This window comes from Chiloscyllium plagiosum, chromosome 15, assembly GCF_004010195.1.
Source record: "Chiloscyllium plagiosum isolate BGI_BamShark_2017 chromosome 15, ASM401019v2, whole genome shotgun sequence".
NCBI classification, from domain to species: Eukaryota; Metazoa; Chordata; class Chondrichthyes; order Orectolobiformes; family Hemiscylliidae; genus Chiloscyllium; species Chiloscyllium plagiosum.
This window is the reverse complement of record NC_057724.1, coordinates 17,388,964-17,412,127: the sequence shown is the minus strand read 5'-3', so window position 1 is coordinate 17,412,127 and position 23,164 is coordinate 17,388,964. Positions and strand designations below refer to the sequence as shown.

Sequence of the window (23,164 nt, the reverse complement as noted above, 5' to 3'; positions counted from 1 at the left end):
ATAATGAGTTTTACTTTCTTTTCTCCAATCACTTTCCTAAGCCTTCTGATTTTCTATAAGGGGACTGGGCTGGCCATCAGTGTTGTCTGCCCTGAATTGCCTCCTACAATGCTGAAATCTACCCTGAACTTTCAAAACTGCTTAATGTTCCATCCAGCAATTGATAACACCACATTCTATTTACCAGCTTCCTGCTGACTCACCTAACTGCTCCATCTCCCTTTGCACATTTTTAGGAGAACACTTTATTCTTGTATTTACACTTTAACCAAACGGAAGAAGACTATATTGTTTCCCTAGCAATAGATACCACCACTGGCTGCTATCTGCACAGATTTCTTCAATGATAACCATGAGCAACCATATGTGGGTCATCCAGGTTGCAGTCTGCAGAGGTGTGTATCCACAGAGAATCTGTAATAACCATGTTGTGATCTATCATTATCACTATGTTATACTGTGATCTGATCTTGTGTAGGATTCAGTTTTTTTTCAATAATAATTTGACTTGATTTAGAAAGTGTAGAATTTAATTGTATGTTTATTGGTGGCTAATTGTAAAACACTTCCTGTAAGAAAGAATCGTACCTATGGCCCAGATCTCAAGTAAGAACACATTTTTCTTGTTTTAGGATTACTTTTATGGTTAACCTTATGGTTCATTTTAATGTAAACCTAGGCTAACAAGTGTGAAAATGCTTTGATGTTTAAGGCTTTTACTCAAGGATGTCTGATATTGTAAAATGATTTAGATCCTTAGAATCATAGAGATTACAGCACAGAAACAGACCCTTCAGTCCATGCTGACCAGATATCTTAAATTAACCTAGTCCCATTTTCCAGAAATTGGCCTATATCCCTTTAGCTGTGGACGCTGCTCCTAAATTATTGTTGTTTGGTAATGACTGAAATCTGGATATCTGTCAGAATAATGAAGTGAAAGGTGTTTTATGCTGTTACATTTCAAATAACAATCTACATTTTGATGAACAGCTTTATGAAAGTATATTTCCTTTTCATCTATTACATCGTTCTTCACCTCCACCTAAAAGTACAGCCAAGAGTAGGCAGGTATGCTGACATAGACGTGCTAATTTTAGCTCCACATTGGTTCATTATGTATGGGAAGATGGTATAATTTCATCAGTGATTCATGTGTATCCATCATGTAGCCCACACTACAGTACTTTTCTGCTTACTCTTTAGCATGCTACTTTTGGGAAAGGCATTTGGTGGTACAGTAATACTTCAGGTGAAGTAAAGAGACGGCAGCGGGCATAGAATGGAAGATTGCTGAACCCCACCGAGTACTTTTTGTTTTTCTACACAGTCTTTGATATCCAGTCAATGAGTATTTGTTCTTTGTTTTGTGATACTAAGTATGTGCTGATTCTCTGGTATGTAAAGTTCTTACATCAATATATTGTATAAACTGAATAAAGATACAGTCGCATCGGTAATTCATTTCTTGTATCAAACAGTGAACAGCAGAACACTTGTCCAAATTTGTACTGGATATTTAATATTTTGCCATGTATAATTTGAATAGTGGAGGCTGGTACAATTGTAACATTTAAAAGGCATCTGGATGGGTATATGAATAGGAAGGGTTTGGAGGGATAAGGGCTGGGTGCTGGCAGGTGGGACTAGATTGGGTTGGGATATCTGGTCGGCGTGGACGGGTTGGACCGAAGAGTCTGTTGTGCTATGCTGTACATCTCTATGACTCAATGACTCTAAACCCTTCCTATTCATATACCTATCCAGATGCCTTTCAAATGTTGCAATTGTACCAGTCTCCACCATTCCCTCTGGCAGCTCATTCCATACACGCACCACCTTTTGCATGAAAAAGTTGCCCCCTTAGGAACCTTTTAAATCTTTCCCCTCTCAACTTAAACATCTGCTTTCTAGTTTTGGACTCCTCCATCCCAGGGAAAAGACCTTATCTATTTACCCTATCCATACCTCTCATGATTTTATAAACCTCTATAAGGTCACCCCTTAGCCTCTGATGCTCCAGGGAACAGCCCCAGCCCATTCAGGCTCTCCTCATAGCTCAAACCCTCCAACCCTGGCAACATCCTTGTAAATCTTTTTCAAACCCTTCAAGTTTCACAATATCCTTCCTATAGAAGGAAGATCAGAATTACACACAATATTCTAAAGGTGGCCTAACCAATATCCTATATAGCTGCAAATGACCTTCCAACTTCTATATTCAATGGTCGAACCAATAAAGGAAAGCGTACATTTCATTTTGTAACTTAAAGTATATAACAGGCCTGGACGGATGCATATAAAATCTTCGGGATCCTGTTTTGCAATAAGTTTTGTAGGCTTGTAATTATTTTGTCCTTTTTAGATGAATTAATTGAATGCATTATGTTGAATCTGATATGCAAAATCTGTTACTTCAGTTTTAGTACATTGAAGTACTCACTATAGTGATTAGTAAATAGACTCCGCACAGATGTTTATGCTGGAGCAACTCATGCTCTTGTTGTATTGAATTAACTTTACAGGCACTAGAGGCATGATGAAGTCATGCATGAACAAATAGTTGTTTTAATTTAAAAACAGTTATAGTTTTGGGGATTTTTCTGGACATTCATATGTATCATTTGGGTCATTTAGGATAATAGTTAATCACTAGTAGGTGACACTACACATTCCCAGGCAGTTACATAAATTACTCTACCTTATCTTCGTAATTAGGCAGAATAGGATGTGATGTCATTAACGAGACTGTTACTTTTGAAGAAACTGATCAGGAACTGGGCATACACTGTTTAGCAACTTAAGAGCGATCATGTGCTGTCCATGCATTGGTATGCCAATCAGAGTTCAGGGTGTCTCCAATCACACATGGCATTAGTGGCTAGCTAGCATCAGTAAGAGGTGGTTCTTATTGGCTCAGTGCAGAGAATACCGAAGACAGAAGGAGGATTTAGATTTAGATTAGATTAGATTAGATTACAGTGTGGAAACAGGCCCTTCGGCCCAACAATCCACACCGACCCGCCGAAGCGAAACCCACCCATACCCCTACATTTACCCCTTACCTTACACTACAGGCAATTTAGCATGGCCAATTCACCTGACCCTGCACATCTTTGGATGGTGGGAGGAAACCGGAGCACCCGGAGGAAACCCACGCAGACACGGGGAGAACGTGCAAACTCCACACAGTCAGTCGCCTGAGGCGGGAATTGAACCCAGGTCTCTGGCGCTGTGCAGCAGCAGTGCTAACCACTGTGCCACCGTGCCGCCCGAGGACTTCAATACTCAATAGAAGAGAACAAAAGATGTGCTGAGTCACCTCATGTCATACTCGGGGACACCAAGTTGTATCAGTTGATGAAACACTGCTTTTAATCAACATCATTCCTTTGTACCTATTTGATAAACTTTCTAAATGCTTGTTTTCACAGAATTTGTAATGTGTTGAATAATTAATCAGGACTTGTAATCCCAGCCATGGCTCTTTCAAACTCTGTCTATAATTGTCATTGACTTCAATCTTTAAATTTAATTGCAAGTGAACCCCAACATCTTACAAAAACAGAAATTGCTGGAGAAACTCAGCAGGTCTGGCAGCATCTGTGGGGAGAAAACAGATTTAGCATTTTGAGTCTGCTGACCCTTCATAAAAAAGTGTTCTGAAGAGAGGTTAGTGGACTCAAATCATTAACTCTACTTCTTTCCACAGATGCTGTCGAATCAGATGAGTTTTTCCAGCAATTTCTGCTTCTGATTCAGATTTACAAATCCGCAGTTCTTTGTTGTATTTTAGTATTTAACCCAACATTTTACATCTTGGTGCCAACCAATAATGGCTTGTGGTTGGGGTAGAGTGATGCCTTTAATACTAGTCTTAGGTGCTACTCAGCAGTCTTTTGTTGAGATTGTATTACAGCTCTCAGAGAAGAGGTTCTTGCCTTGGATAAGATTGTATTGTTTCGTATATTTTAGCACCTACATACAGATTACATTAATTCAGGTATATTAACATCTACTAATAAGTAGTAAGACAGACACACATGACTGCATCAGGAAACTGTGCCAGAATTGATACGTGCCTCAACTACCTGATACTCTGTCAGTATTCCAGAATGGGTTGAACTTTAGTTTCGCTCAGATTAACTCTTGCATAATCATTAACCTAAACAACAGAATCAAATCAGAAAAGATGAAACAGGGATTAAGAGCAACACAAAAGCAAATCATTATGAATTAGATTAGAATAGAATAGCCTTATTTTCACATATACTTAATGAATATACTGAAAAGTTTATTCATCACTAATTACAGTGCTGACTTATATATAAAAGTACACAGACTTCTTTTGTTACATGATTGAGACAATACAGAAAATAAAATGTCCACTATTACAGAAATAAAAGTTCAGTGCAGCAGAGCACACTGGCCCTGGCTCCACACTGTGCCGGTGACACACAACACTGGGAGGCTGCTGCAGGAAGCTGCTAAAGGAGGTCGCCACACCATGCCAGGAGGCCCCTATGGGAGTAGGCGACTGCACAAGGGCACCAGGCCAACACTAGGAGGCCGTTGCAGGAAGTCACCATACCACACCAGGAGGCCACTGCAGAAAGCCACTGCGCCAGAGGATGCTGGGAATTGTCGCTCACTGGAGGACAGGAATCATTGCTTGCCTAAGGCTGGGAATCAAAGAGGAGAAAAGGAGAAGGAGAAGAAGAAGAGAAGAAAAGGACTGAGAGGAAGAAAAAAAGGATAAGAAGAAGAATGGGTGGAGCAGATGAACTCTGGCTGGAATGTCCTACTCCATCACCATCTTGTAACCCAAACAAAAGGTGCTGTGATCTGTGACTACATTGTCAGTCTGAACTGAATGGGAACAGATGCAATGGTGATGTCACTTCCAGTATGGTTTCTGGTTCGTTGTAATTTAAATTAATCAACAATAAAGTGAGACAGGAACAATTAATTAGTATAAAAATTAGGGTCAATTTGATAATTTATCATATAATTACAATCAGTATTCAATTAAGCAGATCTCAGAGATTAAGTTAAAATTAAATGGCAGGCACTAATTATATTAATTGGTTTTGAACTTCCCAGTAAATTAAAATCATAGGTGGTATAAAGAGAATAAGAATTTAAGCTAAATGTATCTAAAATACAGTAAGGGCAATACAAGGAGAACAGGTGACTACTGAATAATTTCTTTGAGTAAATTTCTGGAAGACTTAATTTTATTTCTGTTAATTCAGTTAACAACCTAATCAATCAAAGCATGAGAGGACATTTCAGTCAAGTGGGAAAACCATCCTGGATAATATGGGAACTCCAGGATACTTGTGTCCTGAACAATTTTAAGTACAAGTGTTGTCAGCTGGAGAAGCTCTCTTTCTCTCCAAGGCTTCACTGGCAGCTGTTGTCACTGTGGTGCATCTGTAAGGCTCGGAAATGTGGATAACAAACTAACTGCACCCAGAAACCTGAACCTAAAGGATATGCAGTCAGAGGTGAAAAGAGTGACTGGCGGATTGTTGAGGAGAGCAGAAATGATTGGAAGATATCTCACTCTTGCACATGGCAGCTCAATGGTTAATACTACTGCCTGACAGCGTCAGGGACTCGATTCCACCCTCAGGCAACTGTCAGTGTGCAGTTTGTGCATTCTCCCTGTGTCTGCGTGGGTTTCCTCCCACAATCCAAAGGTGTACAAGGTAGGTGGATTGGTTGTGCTAAATTGCCCTGTAGCATCCAGGGATGTGCACTAGCCATATGGATTAGCCATGGGAAATGCAGGATTACAGGGAAGAAGGTTTAGGGGGATGATGGGATGCTCTTTGGAGGGGTTGTGTGGACTGGATGGGCTGAATGGCCTGCTTCCACACTATAAGCATTCTGTGATCCTATTGGCAAGAGGCCAGAGCTAAATACGTCGCCCCCACCATTCCAGATGGCTCAACTGTATAGGAGGGAGGATGACTAACAGAACCGAGTGGCTGCAGGGCATTGTTGGGTTGGGATTGTAAGCAGCAATCAGTAGCATTGACTTGACTGGAAAGAGTGATGTGATTCTGCAGACGATGACTAGTAAATCAGTGAAGAAACTAGCCAGCAGAACAACAAGAGTTGCAAAACTGGAATATTCCTGATAGGACATGCTTTTGAGTATAGAAGGCAAAATGAATGCCTGGATAGATAGATGGTGCTGGAATGAAGGCATTCTATTCTTGGAATTATAGGTTCAGTTCAGAGGAGATGGGACCTGTACAGACCAGATGGTGTTGCACCTGAACAGAACAGCATCAATGTTCTAGGCAAAAGTGAGTACTGCAGATGCTGGAGATCGGACTCAACATTAGAGTGGTGCTGCAAAAGCACAGCAGGTCAGGTAGCATCTGAGGAGCACGAAACATCAATTTTCCTGAATCAATGTTCTGGTGAGGTAACTTGCTCATGGACAAATTTTAAACTAACTTGGGAAAGGGGGGCTTGAGCACCAGGAGAAGAGAAATGGGTGTGCAGAGTGGTGTTGCTCTGGAGTACAACATATTAAAATATCAGGTGGGGTCAGAGCAAGAGGGATCACAATCCAGCATAAAGTGCAGATTGCAGCTCCATTTTATTCCCACATGGCTATATTGCAGACACAGCATAGGATAGAGAATGAACAGGCACAATATGTTCAAGAAACATAGAAAAGGAAAGAAAGGAGAAGGGGTAGCAATATTGAGTAAGGAGAATATTTCAGTATAGACAGAGATAATGTGCAGAGGGGTCAAGGTCATAATCTATTTGGGAGAGCAAAAAACAGTGAAGGTGCCATTGCTGGCTATATTTTACAGGCCCTTAACTGATAGCAACTAATTGTTTCATGTCAAACTCTTGCCAATGGCTTACACATTTCTAACAAAAGCAGACAATGTTGCCAAATCTGATTCATAAAACAAACACAAATGCTAGAATTCCACTAAATACAAACAGAATTTCAGTTGTTTCTTTACTCTAAAGCATAGTCGGGACATAGCTCATGGTTATACATTGCAAACATTTTTTGAATAGATTTTCTTCCAAGTTATCAGTCTTTGCAGGCTTTTTCAGCTGTTTATTGAAGTTCTTCCTTTCTCTTGAGGCGGTTTCCAGATTGTCTCGTTTGCTGGATGGTTGTGGTATCAGAATGTCAAGATTATCACTTTAACTTCCGACATCAGAGAGAGCAATGTTTTGAGAGATGCAATACATACATTTGGATTTTGTGTAAGTATAAACATAGAAATGGTGTCAATAAGATATATTCATCACTGCCTTGATACTAACTGAAAGCTCAGTAACAAGAATGATTGGAAATGCAATATATTTTTCATAATGAATTATGTCATGGCATTTAAGTGTGCAAGAACGAAGCTCATATATTTGCAAAAGGGCAGCAGTAGATCTGCTGTGTAGGGCTGTTTAATGAGTGGATGAATAGCATCAGGTACACCACAGTACACAACACAGGCAATTCCTTAGGGAGACTGTTCCATGCATGGGTTAGCATCTGTAGATTAAGATAGAAGTTACATGCCGAGCGTGTATAATAGGCTCGAGACTGTCAGCATTCAGGGACAGGATCTCAATGTGCCAAGGGAAGAGCATGTCCTACCGATGTTCTTGTGTGTGACAGCACTCTTTGAAGTTGGCAAACACAGTTTATATCACATGGTGAAGGAGAGGGCTGTATGTGAACAATAAAAGGCTCTGTTTTACAGAGATAAACCAGCTCCTCTGGGTTTCAAAACCTGCACAAGTTGCTAAGGGATGACATTGGAGGTTTGAACCCTCACTCTACATTGTTACAGATCTCGGTTGTGTCACTCTAGGGAACTAATGTACAGTAGACTTGTTAGTTCCCCACAACGGGAATAAATCAGACACAAACACAACAGCATTCTAATCATTAGCATATTTTAATAACTATTAACAATAATTCAATTATAGAGACACGGGAGAAGGTCATCATCAACCTTCCTTGTGATTCACCAATGATGCTGAGGCTACATATAGATTCCATTTTATTTCAAAGTCACCTTAACAAATTAAACCAAGTCACAAACACCCCTTGCTTGAATTGTCTATCGGCAATTCATTTTTGCAGAAACAAAACATTCCACCACCATCATGATTAGTCTTGGAAAACATATTTCATTCTCCAATGTTGTATTTAGGAAAGTCACTCTGATGGTTTTACTAAATAATATATTCTTATCAATGATCTTCACAAGAATAGGATAAATTGTTTGAACCAGAAGAATGTATCCTCATATTGATTAGTTTTGCTAACAATCACTTTACACTAACTAGATTTTTGTTAAACTGAGAGATCAGTGATCCTATACCAACTTTCTTTCACTCTTGCTATAAGAACATAAGTAGGTAGTTCAGCCTTCGAGCTTGTTCTGCCATTTAATGCAATTATGGCAGATTTATGCCTCAACCTCAATGATACATTCCTACCTGCTCCCCAGAACCCTGTCCCCCATTACTCATTGCATGTCTATCTGTTTCCTTCATAATTTAGTCAGTATCTCAGCAACCACCATACATATTTCCTTGAAATGGTAAGGCTTCAGGAAAAACTAAAATGTTATCTGAAGAGACTTGCATACGTGAGTGTGTATTGGTGGTAAGAAAATATGGTTGATTGGTGATCTTATGCAGTTAATTAATTCTTAATGTGACACAAAGTGGAACTTTTCCATCCCAGATGTGGCATAGCCAATGACAAGAAAGATGGGAAAATCCGGAGAGAATGCAAGACCTTACACCCAACTTTGACAATAATTTTCATTATTTACCCCTCCCAGGCTTAAGTGGCAACTTTAGAATCTTGACATTGAGTGGTGACAACCTTGTTTCCTTGCACTTCCATCTCATTAAAGCCCTAATGGTTTAGTATCACTGGATTATTAATCAATGTTCTGGGGACCTTGGTTCAATCCCACTTTGGCTGATGCTGAAATTTGATTTCAATAAAACAAATCTATTATTAAGCCTCTAACAAAGACAATGAAACCATATCTGATTGGGGGAAAAAAAATTATTCTATTATGGACAAGGCCACATTCCCACAAAACATACCAAGGATTAGCCTACACCCTAACTTTTATCTTATTTAAAGGCAAGTGTAAGGCAATGCATTACAGGTGTGACTTGATTGGTCAATCTACTAGGCTTTCAACAAAATATACTTTTTTTTCACCACAGTTAAAGCACAAATTAAAATATAATTGGTATAATTTTAACTATTGAAAATCCAACAAATTAATACACATTCTAATTACTATTCATCAACTCTTCCAATTTAGCAGCATTTCATTAACACACCCTTAGCAAAGGCAAATTCAGCAAATAGAATTGCTCACGGCCAGGAGAAAGGAGAAACTGAAAGAATGAATCTTGCAGCAAAGGGAGTTGCATCCAACAGCTTCAACTCCAAAACCCCAACTTCAACAACTGAAAGCAAAACAACTAAAACTCTGTCTATGTGAGCCTAACTGTACCCATGCATGGTTTTATCCATTTTTTTAAAAAACCCTAAGTTAGTTACTCTGTTTTCTATGGAGCAGACACCTCATCACCAGATTTATAACACCCCTCTTCAACAGAACTAAGACAAACAAATTCCTCTCAAAGACATATATGGTGACCGTTCACTAATGTCCTTTAGGAAAGGAAACTGCTATCCTTACCTGGTTTGGCCAATGTGTCTTCAGATCAACAACAACATGATTGACTCTTAACTGCCCACTGGACAATTAGGACTGGCCAAAAATGTTATCCTGCCTAGCAACACCCATTTCCCATTACTGAATAAAAATGACTCAACTTATTTCTATACTACTTCCAATTCTCCTGTCCTTCACCCAGAAGGAGACCGCACCTTTGCCTTTCTAACTTGTTTCCTCATGCTTTATCCTGTTTAGAGTACATCTGCCAATCTTCATTCTGCTCTTTTCTATTTATATCTTATTCAAACTCTTTTAACTGAAACCATGTAATGCTTGCAACAACCCATCTATTCTAGGTATTGTCTGGTAACCCTTTTCTGAACTGCTTGCATTACATTGACATCCTTCCTTAAATAAGGTGACCAATACTTTACACATTACTTGAGGTGCAATCTCACCAGGTATCTGAAAAACTGAAACATAGCGTTCCTACATTTGTATTCAATTTCTCTTGCAATAAAGTATTATTAATTCTATTTGCTTTCCAATTTACTTTTGTTCCTACATGTTATCCTTTTGTAATTCATGTGCCAGGATACCAAATGCTCGCAATTTAGATAATTTGCTGCTTTTTTATTATTCCTGCCAAAATGGACAATTTCAATTTTCTCACTCAAGTTAACCTATCAATAGTTTTTTGTAGCCTCCTTATATCCGCTTCTCAACTTACCTTTCTACCTAACTCTGCATAATCAGTAAACTGGGCAAACATACTTTCTATCCCTTCATCCAAGTCATTTGTATAAGTTGTAATACATATTCCATCTGAGGTGCACAGCAGCTGAGAAATTCCACACATGTTGATCATTTGTCAACATATTGGCTTCCACTGCCAGGACCCACAGCCTCGCTCAGACCTTAGATATACGCGGAAGAAATTATTAGTGGGAATGTTGTTTGTAAACAGTCGAAGTCTTAGACTAGTCCCTGTGGCACACTATTCATTTCACCTCATCAAACAGAAAAAAGACCCATTTGCATCTACTCTCTGCTTCCTGTTAGTTTCTGTGATGGATCTCATCCTGCTCCTCCTTCTGGAGCCTGTGTAGCAGCCAATGGCTGTTCTCTTTGTGCCTGTCGAAGCTGCCATCTCTGCTGTCATCTGCACTGGATTCCTCGCAGTAGCATCACGTAAGAATTTTGTTGCATTGACCTGTGCCTTTGTGCCTCCCATTGCAGTTGATCTGTGAGGTGATTAAAAGAAAGCACAGAGTCTAAGTAAAGGGACATTCCAACTCTCACTTCCTTTGTCATGAGCTCGAACACCAGCTGGAGACACCATGCCGTGTGCGCACACACACACACACGCAGCAGTTACATGGATAGTATATTCAGAGAGGTGGTCACGGTCAAGAGAAACAGGCAGGTTGATTATGTGTGGCTCTCAAATTGTTTTTTCCATGTTGGAAGCTGATGAGGGCATTGGTTCCTCAGGGGAGTGCAGTGACACCATAAGCACCACAATTGTGACACCATAAGCAGCACGGCTGTATACAAGAGGAAGAAGAAGAAAGGAAGAGCGATAATAATTGGGGATTCATCAGTTTAGGGAACAATAGCTATCATTTCTTTGGCCATCAACACTACTCTGGTATGGTATAGCGTTTCCTTGTTGGCATGGTGCGTATAGTGGCAAAGAGGAATTATGAGAAAATAACTGGTATTCAACATATATATAGACAGGTGAAAGAAGATTAAGGATGATTAAGGAGGCCCAGGCATGGCTGAATACTTTGCATCTGTCTTTACCAAAGAGGGAGATACTATTTGGGTCATCAGGGTAGAACAGCAAACTCAATCACTGAAAGGATTCTAAATTGATAAGAAACTAACATTGAATAGATTGTTGGTTCTTAAAGTTGACAAGGCACTGAGAGCAGATGAGATGCATCTCAGGATTTTGAAGGAAGTGAGAGTGGGAATTGTAGAATCTTTCAGCCTTCTATTGACTTGAAGGAGGTGCCAGAAGACTGGAAAATTACAAACATTACAGGTTTGTTCAGGAAAAGTTGTAAATATAAGCCCAGCAAATTTTAAACCAGTTGGTCGAACTTCAGTGATTGGGAAGATTCGAGAGATAGTTCGTTAGGTTAAAATAGTAGTCACATGGAATAATGTAGGTTGATTAGGAAGTGTTAATGTGGATTTCTAATGAAGAAATAACGTTTAACTAAATAACTGGAGTTTTTTTAAAGAGGTAACTAAAAGGGTCAATGAAGGTAATGCTGTTGAAGTGGTGTATGTGGACTTTGACATAATATTTGATATAATGCCACTCAACAGACTTGTCAAGAAAATTATAGGTTATAGAATAAAAGTGTCAGTATCATTGTGAATATTGGCTAAGTTGTAGACAATAGAGAGTAATAGTCAATGGATACTTTTTGTGCAGGAGGAAGGTTTCCCAGAGGTCAGTATTGGGATCCTGATTTAAAATAGATCTTTGAGTGCAAAGTCCAAAGTTTGTCAATGACATAAAACATAAAACTTGGAAGAATTGTACACTATGTGAAAATCCGGATTGAACGCCAAAGGTAAAGCGATAGATTGGTGGAGTGGATGGATAGGTGGCAGACGAGTTTCAATGAAGAGAACTGTGAGATGATACATTTTGGGGGGGAGGGGAAGTACGAGAATATGAAATAGGGGGTTACAATTCTAAAGCACATGTAGAACCAAAGAACCTGGATATATATGTACACAAATTATTGAAGGTGTCAGGAAAAGCAGAGAGCAGTCAGTAAAATACTATACTTAGCTTTACTAATAGGGGCATAGAGTACAAAAGCATAAAGATGATGTATAAGCACTTGTTAGAACTAGCTGGAGTACTGTGCACAGTTCTCAGTGACACATTATAGGAAGGATGAGTACACATTAAAAGAAGTGCTTATTTCCAGGCATGGGAAACTTCAGTTATGATGATACATTGAAGAAGTTGGGATTGTTCTCCCTGGAAAGGAAGAGGCAAGAGGCAGTTTGACAGAGGTCTTCAAAAACGTGCCCACGCTGGGGCAGACAGAGGGAAACTGCTCCTGCTTGGCAAAGGAACAAGAATGAGAAGGCACTGAGTTAAAATGGTTTACAAAAAAACCCCAAAACTCTTATTTTAAAAAAAACATTTTCATCAGTGAGTGGTTAGCCTGGAAGTGTGTGGAGACAGGATCAGTTAAGAGATATTCAAGAGAGTTTTAGATAATTATTTGGATAATAAAAATAACGTATGAAGGAATGGGTAAAGCAGAAGATTGACACTATGTAATCCTCATTTGAAGAGCTGGTGCAGACACAATTGGCTGAATGGCCTCCTTCTGCACCAGAAAAGACTTCCATGATTCCGTAAAGGGATACAGAAAGTTTGCAAGCTGGTTTAGTGAGTGATAAGGAAGTCAAATGGCATATTGACTTTCATTGCAACGCAACTGGAGTAAAAAAAAAGTCTTATTGCAAACATAGAGGGCACTGGTAAGACAACACCAAAAGCATAAAGTGAAGTTTTTACTTTCAAATCCATGGAAAAATATACTTGCTTTAAAGGCAGTATAGCAAAAGTTCACAGGTTGGGGATGAGAGGGTTGGCTTAAAGACGGGCTGAATAAATTGGATCAACATTCTCTGGAGTTTAGATAGATTGGGGCTGATATAATTGAAACATGTAAGGCCCTAAAGGATCTTGACAAGGTAGCACTGGAAAGTTGTTTCGTTTGCTTGGGGAATCTACTGCACACAAGCACAGTATTACGATAAAGTGCCATCATTTGGACTGAGACAAAGAGAAATTTCTTTACATGAAGGGTGTGAATCTTTGGAGTTCGCAACTCCTGAAGATGTGAATAATCATTCTTGGAATATATTCAGGTTTAGGTTGATAGATAGACATTCAGGAAATTAAGTGACATGGGGGTAAGGCAAGGAGTTGATCAGCCATTATCGTATTGAATAATAAGCAGGCTCAAGTAAATGGATGGTTCACTCTCATTCCTATTTCTTTTGTTCTAGTTCATCAGAAACCTGGCATTACTGTTCAGACTAGAAACACTTTCTATTGTTGCCCCATTAGACTACAAATAACTAAGTGATTTGTCATCCCAACGCTACAATAAGTGGCACTGTGATCTATCCGCTATTTGTTATTTAAAAATCCATATTCAGTCAGGAGATAGCTTCCACCCATAGTGCATCACAAGGACAACTAATGCAGATTCAGAAGATGATGGTATGCACTTAATTCAGTCATGAAAAGCAACTCAATAAATTTGCTAGACTTCCTCATAGCATTTATTTCTAATTAGATATCAAACACTGGTTTCTTTATACTGAGAATGGACACAAGCAGGGCAATAAGTCAAAAACATATTCATTATTATTGATGATTAATTGAAGTATATCTTCAACTTAACACCAGATATATTTTGCCCTTGCAGAGTAATCGCACATTATAGAGAATGTCCATGTTCATTTTAGTTGGTTTAAGTTTTCCTACCAGTGGACATTGAGAACCTACCCAGTGTGTCCTACATTTGAATTATGAGTTTCTTTAATAATTTTCATTTATTTCCTTCCTTATTCTGCCACATCCCTTTAATTGCCGATCCCTAATTTTCATATGCATGTTCAAATCTTTATTTGGGAGCTGCAAATTATTATGCAAATGTGTTGGAAACAGATGCCTGCATCACTTTGCCAGTTTGGCCATATTTACACCAGCTCTTAGCCAACCAGGAGTGAATTATTTCATTTGGAAGTAATACCTCTCCAAGATTCGGTGGGGCGGCGGAGGGGAAATGAAGAATTAAAATGGTGATGAAGCTTTTCCACAATATTGCTTTTGCTCTGTTTTCAATATCTCTGCTTTTACTAAACAAATGTCCTTACTCCACCGGGGATCTGAATTTGATTCCACCCTTGGGGGACTGCCTATGTGGAATTTGCACATTCTTGCTGTGTCTGCATGGGTTTCATTACGGTGCTCCTGTTTTCTCCCACAGCCCAAAAACATGCAGGTTAGGTGGATTGGCCAACCTAAATTGCCTGTAGTATCAGGCTAAGTGGATGTGCAGACTAAGTGGGTTAGACATGGAAAATGCAGGGTTACAGGGATAGGGTTGGGGGGGGGGGGGGGTCTAAGTGGGAGGCTCTTCTTGGAGTTGGTGTAGACTGTAAGGGCCAAATGGCCCACTTCCACACTGTAAGAATTCTATGATTCTATTTGATGAAATGCTTCTATCTACATCACAAAACCTTGAGCACCTACAGTGTTTTTGTAATACATAATGTGGTGAATTGTGGAATATTGGCTTTGTTATGCAAGCTTGTTAAATTTCTTTCATAAGACCTGGCACTGTGAGTCAACAAAACAATATATGAAAGGAGAAAGATTTCACAAGTCAATTACTTTCACAATAATACTAAATTAATGGTGTGCATGTGGGTTCTGTTTGAACTAAGTTACTTGATCTTGCTATATTCCTTCACATAGTTACGGGCTTTGTTGTGTAAACATATTGGCCTAGATTATGCGGAGACTGGTAGTACTGATCATTATTCTGACAAATGCCCACAGACATTTCCCAAAATTTGAATGGAAAATTTATTGTCATCGGGTATTTTATTCTATGGGTGCCCTGTACACAATACATCTGATGAAGTCATTCCTGATGAAGAGCTTATGCTCGAAACATCAATTCTCCTGCTCCTCAGATGCTCCCTGACCTGCTGTGCTTTTCCAGCACCACACTTTTGACTCGGGTGCCCTGTACACAACACTTATACCTAGGAGGCCCAGGACTTGTATGTCCTTGGGGGAATTGAAGTGGTCAGTCACAAAGTGATAGGGTTGTTAAGTGCGTATGTCCCTGAGGTGTTCTCTGAAATGTTCCACAAGTTGGCGTCCTGTCTCCCCGACATAGAGAAGACTACATCAAGCGCAACAGACAAAGTAGATGAGGTATTTGGATGTGCAGGAAAATCTCTGCTGGATTTTGGGGAAAAGATCCTTTGGGGCCTTGCACAGAGATGAGGGAGGAGATGTGTGAGCCATCACCACCAAATCCTAGCCACCAAACAACTGGAGGAAGAACGCTCCATCGTCTGCCTTGGGACCCTCCAACCACACAGCATCAACATCGACTTCACTTTCCAAATCTCCCCTCCTCTCATCTTATCCCTGATCCAACTCTCCAACTTGGCACTGCCCTCTTAAACTGTCCTACCTGTCCATCTTCCTTCTCGCCTATCCGGTCCACCCTACCCTCCAACTTATCACAATCACCTCCCACCTGCTTGCACATATCATCTTCCCAGCTACCTCTCCATCCACTCCCACCTCCATATTTATTTCTCAGCTGCCTTCTCCCACCCCACATTCCTGATGAAGAGTTTATGCCCGAAATGTCAGCTGTCCTGCTCCTCGGATGCTGCCTGACCTGCTGTACTTTTCCAGCGTCACACTTTTTGACTCTGACATTCAGCATCCGCAGTCTTCAGTTTCTCTCAGCATCCTAACTGTGCACAGGTATGTTCTGTTAAAATTCAACCTCAGAGTCTTCACTAGGAAGTATAAATTTCACAACATGTAATTCATGACTAGAACGCAAAATCAAGATTGGTAAAGAATATGGGCTCAAGGGAGAGACAGAAAAAGTTAAAATGTCTTTCACTACTTAGTCTCTGAAAGAATTATACTTCATGCTTATAAAATTAAACTTCTGTGACCACATAGGAAAGAGGATTCAACAGGCAACTAAAAAAATACTTTTTAAAGTTTGTTCATGGGATATAGATGTTACAGGTTAACCCTTTATTGCTTATCCCTAATTTCGCTTGAGAGGATGGTGGTGATGAAGCTGTCTTTTGAATCGTTGTCATCCATTGGCACAGGTTACATCTACAGTATAATTAGAAGGGAGTTACAAGATTTTGATTCAGTGGCAGTCAAGATACATTGATTAGTTTTAAGTCATGATGATGTGTGATTTGTAGTGAACTTGCAGATGGTCATCTTCCTATGCATCAGCAGATCTTGTCATTCTAAATAGTAGAAGTCATACTTTTGAAGGTGCTGCAGTGCACGCTTTTTTTAAATTTGGTGCATTTTTGCACCAATGCTTCAGGAAGTGAACGCTCATTCATCTTGAAAAGTGTCACATTTTTGAGTTGTTGGAGCTTCACCCTTCCAGATAATGGAAAGTACTCCATTATACTCCTGGCCTGTGCCTTGTAGATAGTGGACTGGCTTTTAGAAGACAGAAATTGAGTTACTCACCTCAATTCCTAGTGTCTGATCTGTTCTGGTAGCCACAGAATTTATGTGGTCCAGTTCCGTTTCTGGACAATGGTGATGTATAATGAAGTTAGTACCTCAAACAGTTAACCGCTATCAATGAGATTACATCTTGACGATAGGAGCTTAAGGATTGTTAGGGCTCTCTTGGTACAGTGGTACTGTCCCTACCTCTGACCCAAAAACCCAGGTTTAAGTCCGATCTGTTCCAGAGATGTGCAATAACATCGTTGAACAGGTTGATTAGAAAATATCAATTAAGGACTGCCCCTGGAAGGAGTCAACCAATGTATTTTGTGTTTGATTTAATATTTGTACGTGTAGTAATATATACTCACTCAAGTCAAATAGGATCACGAGAAAGTATCATGAATCTCAGATTCATGCAAATAGTGATAAAGAACTATATCATAAATATTGCTAAAAGGCGTTTGGAAATTGAAGCTTTTCAGCTTCCATCAGAATTAAAATGCAAGAAACAGACTTGAGAAAAGAGACACCATTTTGTACAGCATGAGAAGACGGTGCTGATTGGTTCGGCCATCTTTGTCATTGGCAATGCAGTTAACAGTCAGCATTAATTTTCAGACCAGGCTGTTAGGCTCTGATTGCTCAGGGTGTTGTCATGGGGATGCAGCAGAGCTTGGCAGTCTCCATGATTCTTTTCTTGAAAAAAAGTCACAATGTATGCACAAATCCCTTTTATCTATGTAAAATAGGATCCTGCACATGTATGCATGTAGCTTCTAGCACATGCAAATAAATCACACTGCAGGCCAGTTGATGATCTGAAATCAGTTTCTGGTGTAACTCTTATACATTATGAATTATTTAAGCAATAACTTCCAAAAGCAGAATCACATCTAATGGTGGATAAAGTTTACTGAAGCTTGCAAGCATGAATTGGTTGAGCGTGAACAGCATTCTGCCGACAGCAAATTGTCAGCGTGATATGTTGTTTGATATGGTCTGCCAGTCGTTGGGACACAAGGCTTACTTACTTGGTATAGCAGTAACACTGGGAACTCATTTATCACATTACTCAATTGTGTGGTAGGTAAAATATTTTTTTGGAGGAGAAAACGCCTTCAAGACTTTGTGAATAGAGAAGAATGAGACAGCTAGCTTCATTGTTAGTCACATTTTTGTGACACCTCTTTTCAGGGTAGTGTGAGATAGACTGAGCATTGCAAAGGTCCAAAGGTAGTTGATTCATGAGTTTCTACAATATACAAGGCTGATGATCAGATCAGTGTATCCAATATCATGCAGGACTGTTTTGATATTCTTGAACTTAGTGTCAAGCTTACAAGGTGATCTTGTAACACATGGAAATGCAGGAAGCCCATCATATGTGTTGACTAGTGAACATTGTTAAGAACCCATTTTCAGACTGCTCAAAAATATTTGAGGAAGAGCAACTCATTTAATTGCTCCATTTTAAATAGAAAATCTAAATGCAGGATAGAGATTATGAAGTTGTATAAATGAATTCATTGGTGCGATTTTGGATTGTATTTTGGAAATATATCATCTGTGTATATCAGAATTGTGTAAGGGGAGAAGGTTAGTGACCTTTTCCTCAAAGATGGGGCATCTCCTAATAACCAACAAAGATGTTAGGAACAAGGATCGGATAGATTGTGGTTGTTTTCATTCAAGTACAGGAGTCCGAGGAGGAATGTGATTGAGATGCAAAAACTTGAGGGGCGTTGACATAATAGATGGGAAGAAACATTTTCCCATTAATGAAGGGAGCAAAGACCGTGGCTTAGATTTAAGGTAAGGATAATAAGGTTTAGGGAAAATATGAGGAATTTCTTTTTCACCCAGAATGTTCTGGGAATCTGAATCTCAATGCCTGTTAATGGGAGAAGCAGAAACCCTCATAACAATTCAAAAGTATTTAGATGTGTACCTGCAATGCAAGGACATACAAAGTTACTGGCCAAATGTCATAGAGGTCTACAGCATGGAAACAGATTCTTCAGTCCATCTCATCCATACTGACCAGATATCCTAAACTGATCAAGTGCCATTTGCCAGTATTTGGCCCAGATTCCCTTCAACCCTTCCTATTCAGATACCCATCCAGATACCTTTTTAAATGTTATAATTGTACCAGCGTCCAACACCTCCCCTAGCAGCTTGTTCCTTACATGAACCACTCTGCTTGAAACAGTTTTGGATTTCCTAGTCCTGAAAAAAAGACCTTGATTATTCACTCTGTCCATGCCCCTCATGATTTTATAAAACTTTAAAAGGTCTCCCTTTAGCCTCCAATGTTCCAGGGAAAATAGCCCCAGCCCGTTCAGCCTCTCCTTGTAACTCAAACCCTCCAACCCTGGCAATATCCTTGTGCTGTGCTGGAATTTTTAGACAGTTGTTTTTTGACCAACTTAAACTCGATGAGCCAAAGAGCCACTTTCTGTGCTGTCGACATCTAGGGCTCCAAGAGCTGACCCTATAGGGGATTCTATGGTAATACTATCTATTTTGATATATGTGGTGTCATTGAAATTGAAGTGAAAAAGTTACTAAGTTGCTCAGTTTGAAGAACACAGATTCAGACACAGGCAACACAACTAATTTGCTATGATATAATAGTGACATAATGCAGAGATAAACAGCTTCTTTAAGTCTGCTGAAAAATCAGCTGACCATTTGGAAAGAGAACATGGGCATGCTGTTGCTCTTAGTGTGTAGGTCTTGTATGGTCTTAGCCATTGTGAAGGAATCTTCCATTGTCTGGGGGAGTAACTCATTTAGAAGTGAATGCAACAGCTCACACAACCATTTGGCCAATTCCTCTTTTGCAAAGCCAGTCATAGATAAAAACATAAGACTATACGAATGATGCACATGAATAGGCTATTTATCCCCTCAAGCCTGGCCTATCTTTCATCAGTATCGTGACTGATCTGTCCAGGCCACAACTTTGCTTTCATGCTTGCTTAGCATAACCCTCAACTCCTGACATTTTCAAAATTGGTTTACCTCCTCATTAAAGATTTTCAGTGATCTACAGCCTTTGGTATAGAGAATTCCAGACATGTACGATCATCTGGAAGGAGAAACTTCTTTACATTTCAACCTTACTCCCTTCTTCTGTAACTGCATTCCCTCGTACAAGATTCCCTACTAGTGAAAACAACTTCTCAAACTCTACGCTGTCAAATCCTCTCCGAATAAGATAACATTTAGAAAAATGAAGAAATTATTTAACGATTAAAGGCGAAACTTGCTTAGATCTTGCTCAACAGACCCCTTTAATCTAGGACTACACTGAGTGAATTCCTTTAGAATAGGGTCCAACGTCAGTATTTTTTTAATATAGGGAGCAACTTATGCACAGTACACGAGATGTATGACCTCACACTTTTTAATCATGAAACTCCATTGGCCAGGTTTTTGCTCACTCACTTTGATTCTACAAATTCTTGTAGATTCCTTATTCACTTGTTACAATATGCACTCCCATCTATTATTTTATAATCAGCAAGCTGGTATACATTGCACTTTGCTCCCCTCTGAGTCACTAATGTGGATATTAAGTAATTTAGGCTCTATGATATACCTTTGTGCCAAAAATGTGTTGCTGGAAAAGCGCAGCAGGTCAGGCAGCATCCAGGGAACAGGAGAATCAACGTTTCGGGCATAAGCCCTTCAGGAATACCTTTGTGCCATACAACCAGTTCCATTGTTCAACTTGGAAAAAAAAAACTGTGTAATCATAAATTAACACACAGAAGACAGTTATCCTCAAAGTGTGCTAACACATTATCCCCAATACCCTTGAACTCCTATCTTATGCAATAAATATCAAGAGGTTTATTTTGTGCAATAGATGGATTAGGCTGTGAGAGGACACTGCTTTTATCTGTCTTGGGTAGCCCACACAAACATGAATGAGATGAACCGTAAGAATCATTCCTACCCAACAGATCACCAGGCAGCTTATTATCTTTACACAAGTCCAAGAGGCACCTCTGCAATTGTCCTTGATGTGGCGATTGCTCACATGCACAAGCAGGAACTGTAGTTGCAACCATCACTAAGCACAGCATGCATTTTGATGGAGTTGTGTGATATGATTTTCAGTGACAGTGTGATGGCAGGTATGTAGGTCATTGTTTGAGATAGTCATTGCCTGGCACCTGTGTGTTACTTACCACTTATCAGCCCAAGCTTACATCTAACTGAACCAGCCCTAACTCTCTTTACTTTGTTTACTGGTTAACTAATCTTTGCATGTATTTCAAAGGCAAATCTGTCAGAGATTTGACAACAAGTTCTGATTTTCCATATTTAAGTCTATACTCTAGACGTTTCTGTCTGATGTTGTCCATAATAATGGTTATTAAGCAGTTAAACTCACCATTACTGTCATTATATGATGTAGGTCCACCACTTTTGACCAGAAATCTTTTAGCATTTTTATGAAATTTGTCCTTGTCAAGATTGTAATGAATTAAGGTGAGAAACACTTCTCAAGTTAACTTGTTAACTAGGAACCTGTTGAGTTGCCATTAGCATGGATCTGACAGCTTATAGTCTTTTAATCCTCTGAAAATATCTCAATTTCTAACACTAATCACAAGTATTGGAGCTCCTTTCTAAGCACATTAAGTGTTTGAATAAGAATGGTTTTCTTATCTTTCCTGTGGTGACAAGCAAAGGTAAATTAGTCCATCCTTATCAATCTTGATATATTGATCAAATCCATTTCAAATTCATGCAAAGCCTGAAAATTACTAATGACCATATGCTGAATGAACAATTTTTTTTCTATGACACAACTCAGTTTAACACAGACATTAGCTGTTATCAAATAAGTGAGTGAACACCTCATTAAATTTGCCAAAAGAAATGTCACGCTAATGCAGTGGATCTTCTTCCATCACTATTGTCACGAATGATTTTTAGGTGAAATCCTATGCAGACTTTTATGCATTGTCCAGAAAATTTTAATTTCCAAAAGCTTTTATATTTTATCAAAATGAATTAGAATTTCAGAATTTCATTCTTTCACAGAATAAGGGTTAGTCCAGCATTTATTGTCCACTTCTCATTGCCATTGAAAAGCTGGTGGTTTGAGCTGTATTCTTACAGTTAACGTGGCATACATACATCAATGGTGTTGTTAAGAATGGTGTTCCATGATGTTGACTAAATGACAGTGAATAAAGAGTAATGAAATCCACATCAGGGTGGTTGGAATAGAAGGGAATGTCTCATGCATTCATTACCCTTATCCTTCTCGATGCTGGATGGTCCAGGTTTGGAAGATGCTGTTAAAGGAGCCCTGCTGAATTATTGTAGAGCATCATGGAGTAATGAAATGTATTGTCTTTTATGTTGTCTAGTAATATCAGAACTTTATGCATGAATAGTAACGGTTTAGCAAACATTCAATAAATGAAGAATAAACATTTGAATTTCTGAATTTAATTTAAAGGATGATCTCTTCAGAATGCAAAACATTGCCTGGATTCCTGTCTGATCAATTGACTTCCTTATTGTGAGACACAGGTTATAATCAGAAAGTCCAATTAATGGATCACGATTGAAGTGAAATCATTTTAATAAAATAAGCAATGAATGTGCAATAAAAAGTTTTCAAACCCTGAAGTATGTTGCTCTTTGTTGAATTTTGCGGATGTACACACAAGATTATCCATTCATTCTGAAAATGTTTCACTTCGGTTGGAGCCTGGGATGTCAGTTTTCATTATCTGGATCTTTAAACAGTGAAATGTTAGCCAAAAACAGTTTTTCACTTGCCCTTGAGCTAAGTTAAAAATCAATTAGAATAAGCTGTCAGATAAATGTGTTCCATGGAGCAACACTATGGATGATTTGTAGTTATAAATTATTCGATTTTTGAATTCCTGCCAGTGACAAAAAAATTATGCTTATGGCATCCAAACAAAATTTGGTGTTTCGCACTGAAACTGATGTGATTTGCTTTGAAATGTGTTAACTTTGAACCACAGGCAAAAATTAAAATTCAAATAAAAAGAAGGTAGAAGTGTAAAATTATTGATTTATAGTCACTGTTCTGTAAAGTCTTTAAAGGAAGGCTGATAAAACCTTCATAATTTGAAATCTCTGA

At 39.0% G+C, this 23,164-nt stretch overlaps 1 long non-coding RNA gene across 1 annotated transcript; it reads left to right on the top strand.

Annotated features, from left to right (window-relative positions):
• Positions 1–5,345: 5,345 nt before the first annotated feature.
• LOC122557478 lies at positions 5,346–22,755 on the top strand. Its single transcript, XR_006313844.1, has 3 exons — positions 5,346–5,714; positions 7,130–7,254; positions 22,508–22,755. It is a non-coding gene; the product is annotated as an uncharacterized LOC122557478 (long non-coding RNA).
• Positions 22,756–23,164: the final 409 nt, after the last annotated feature.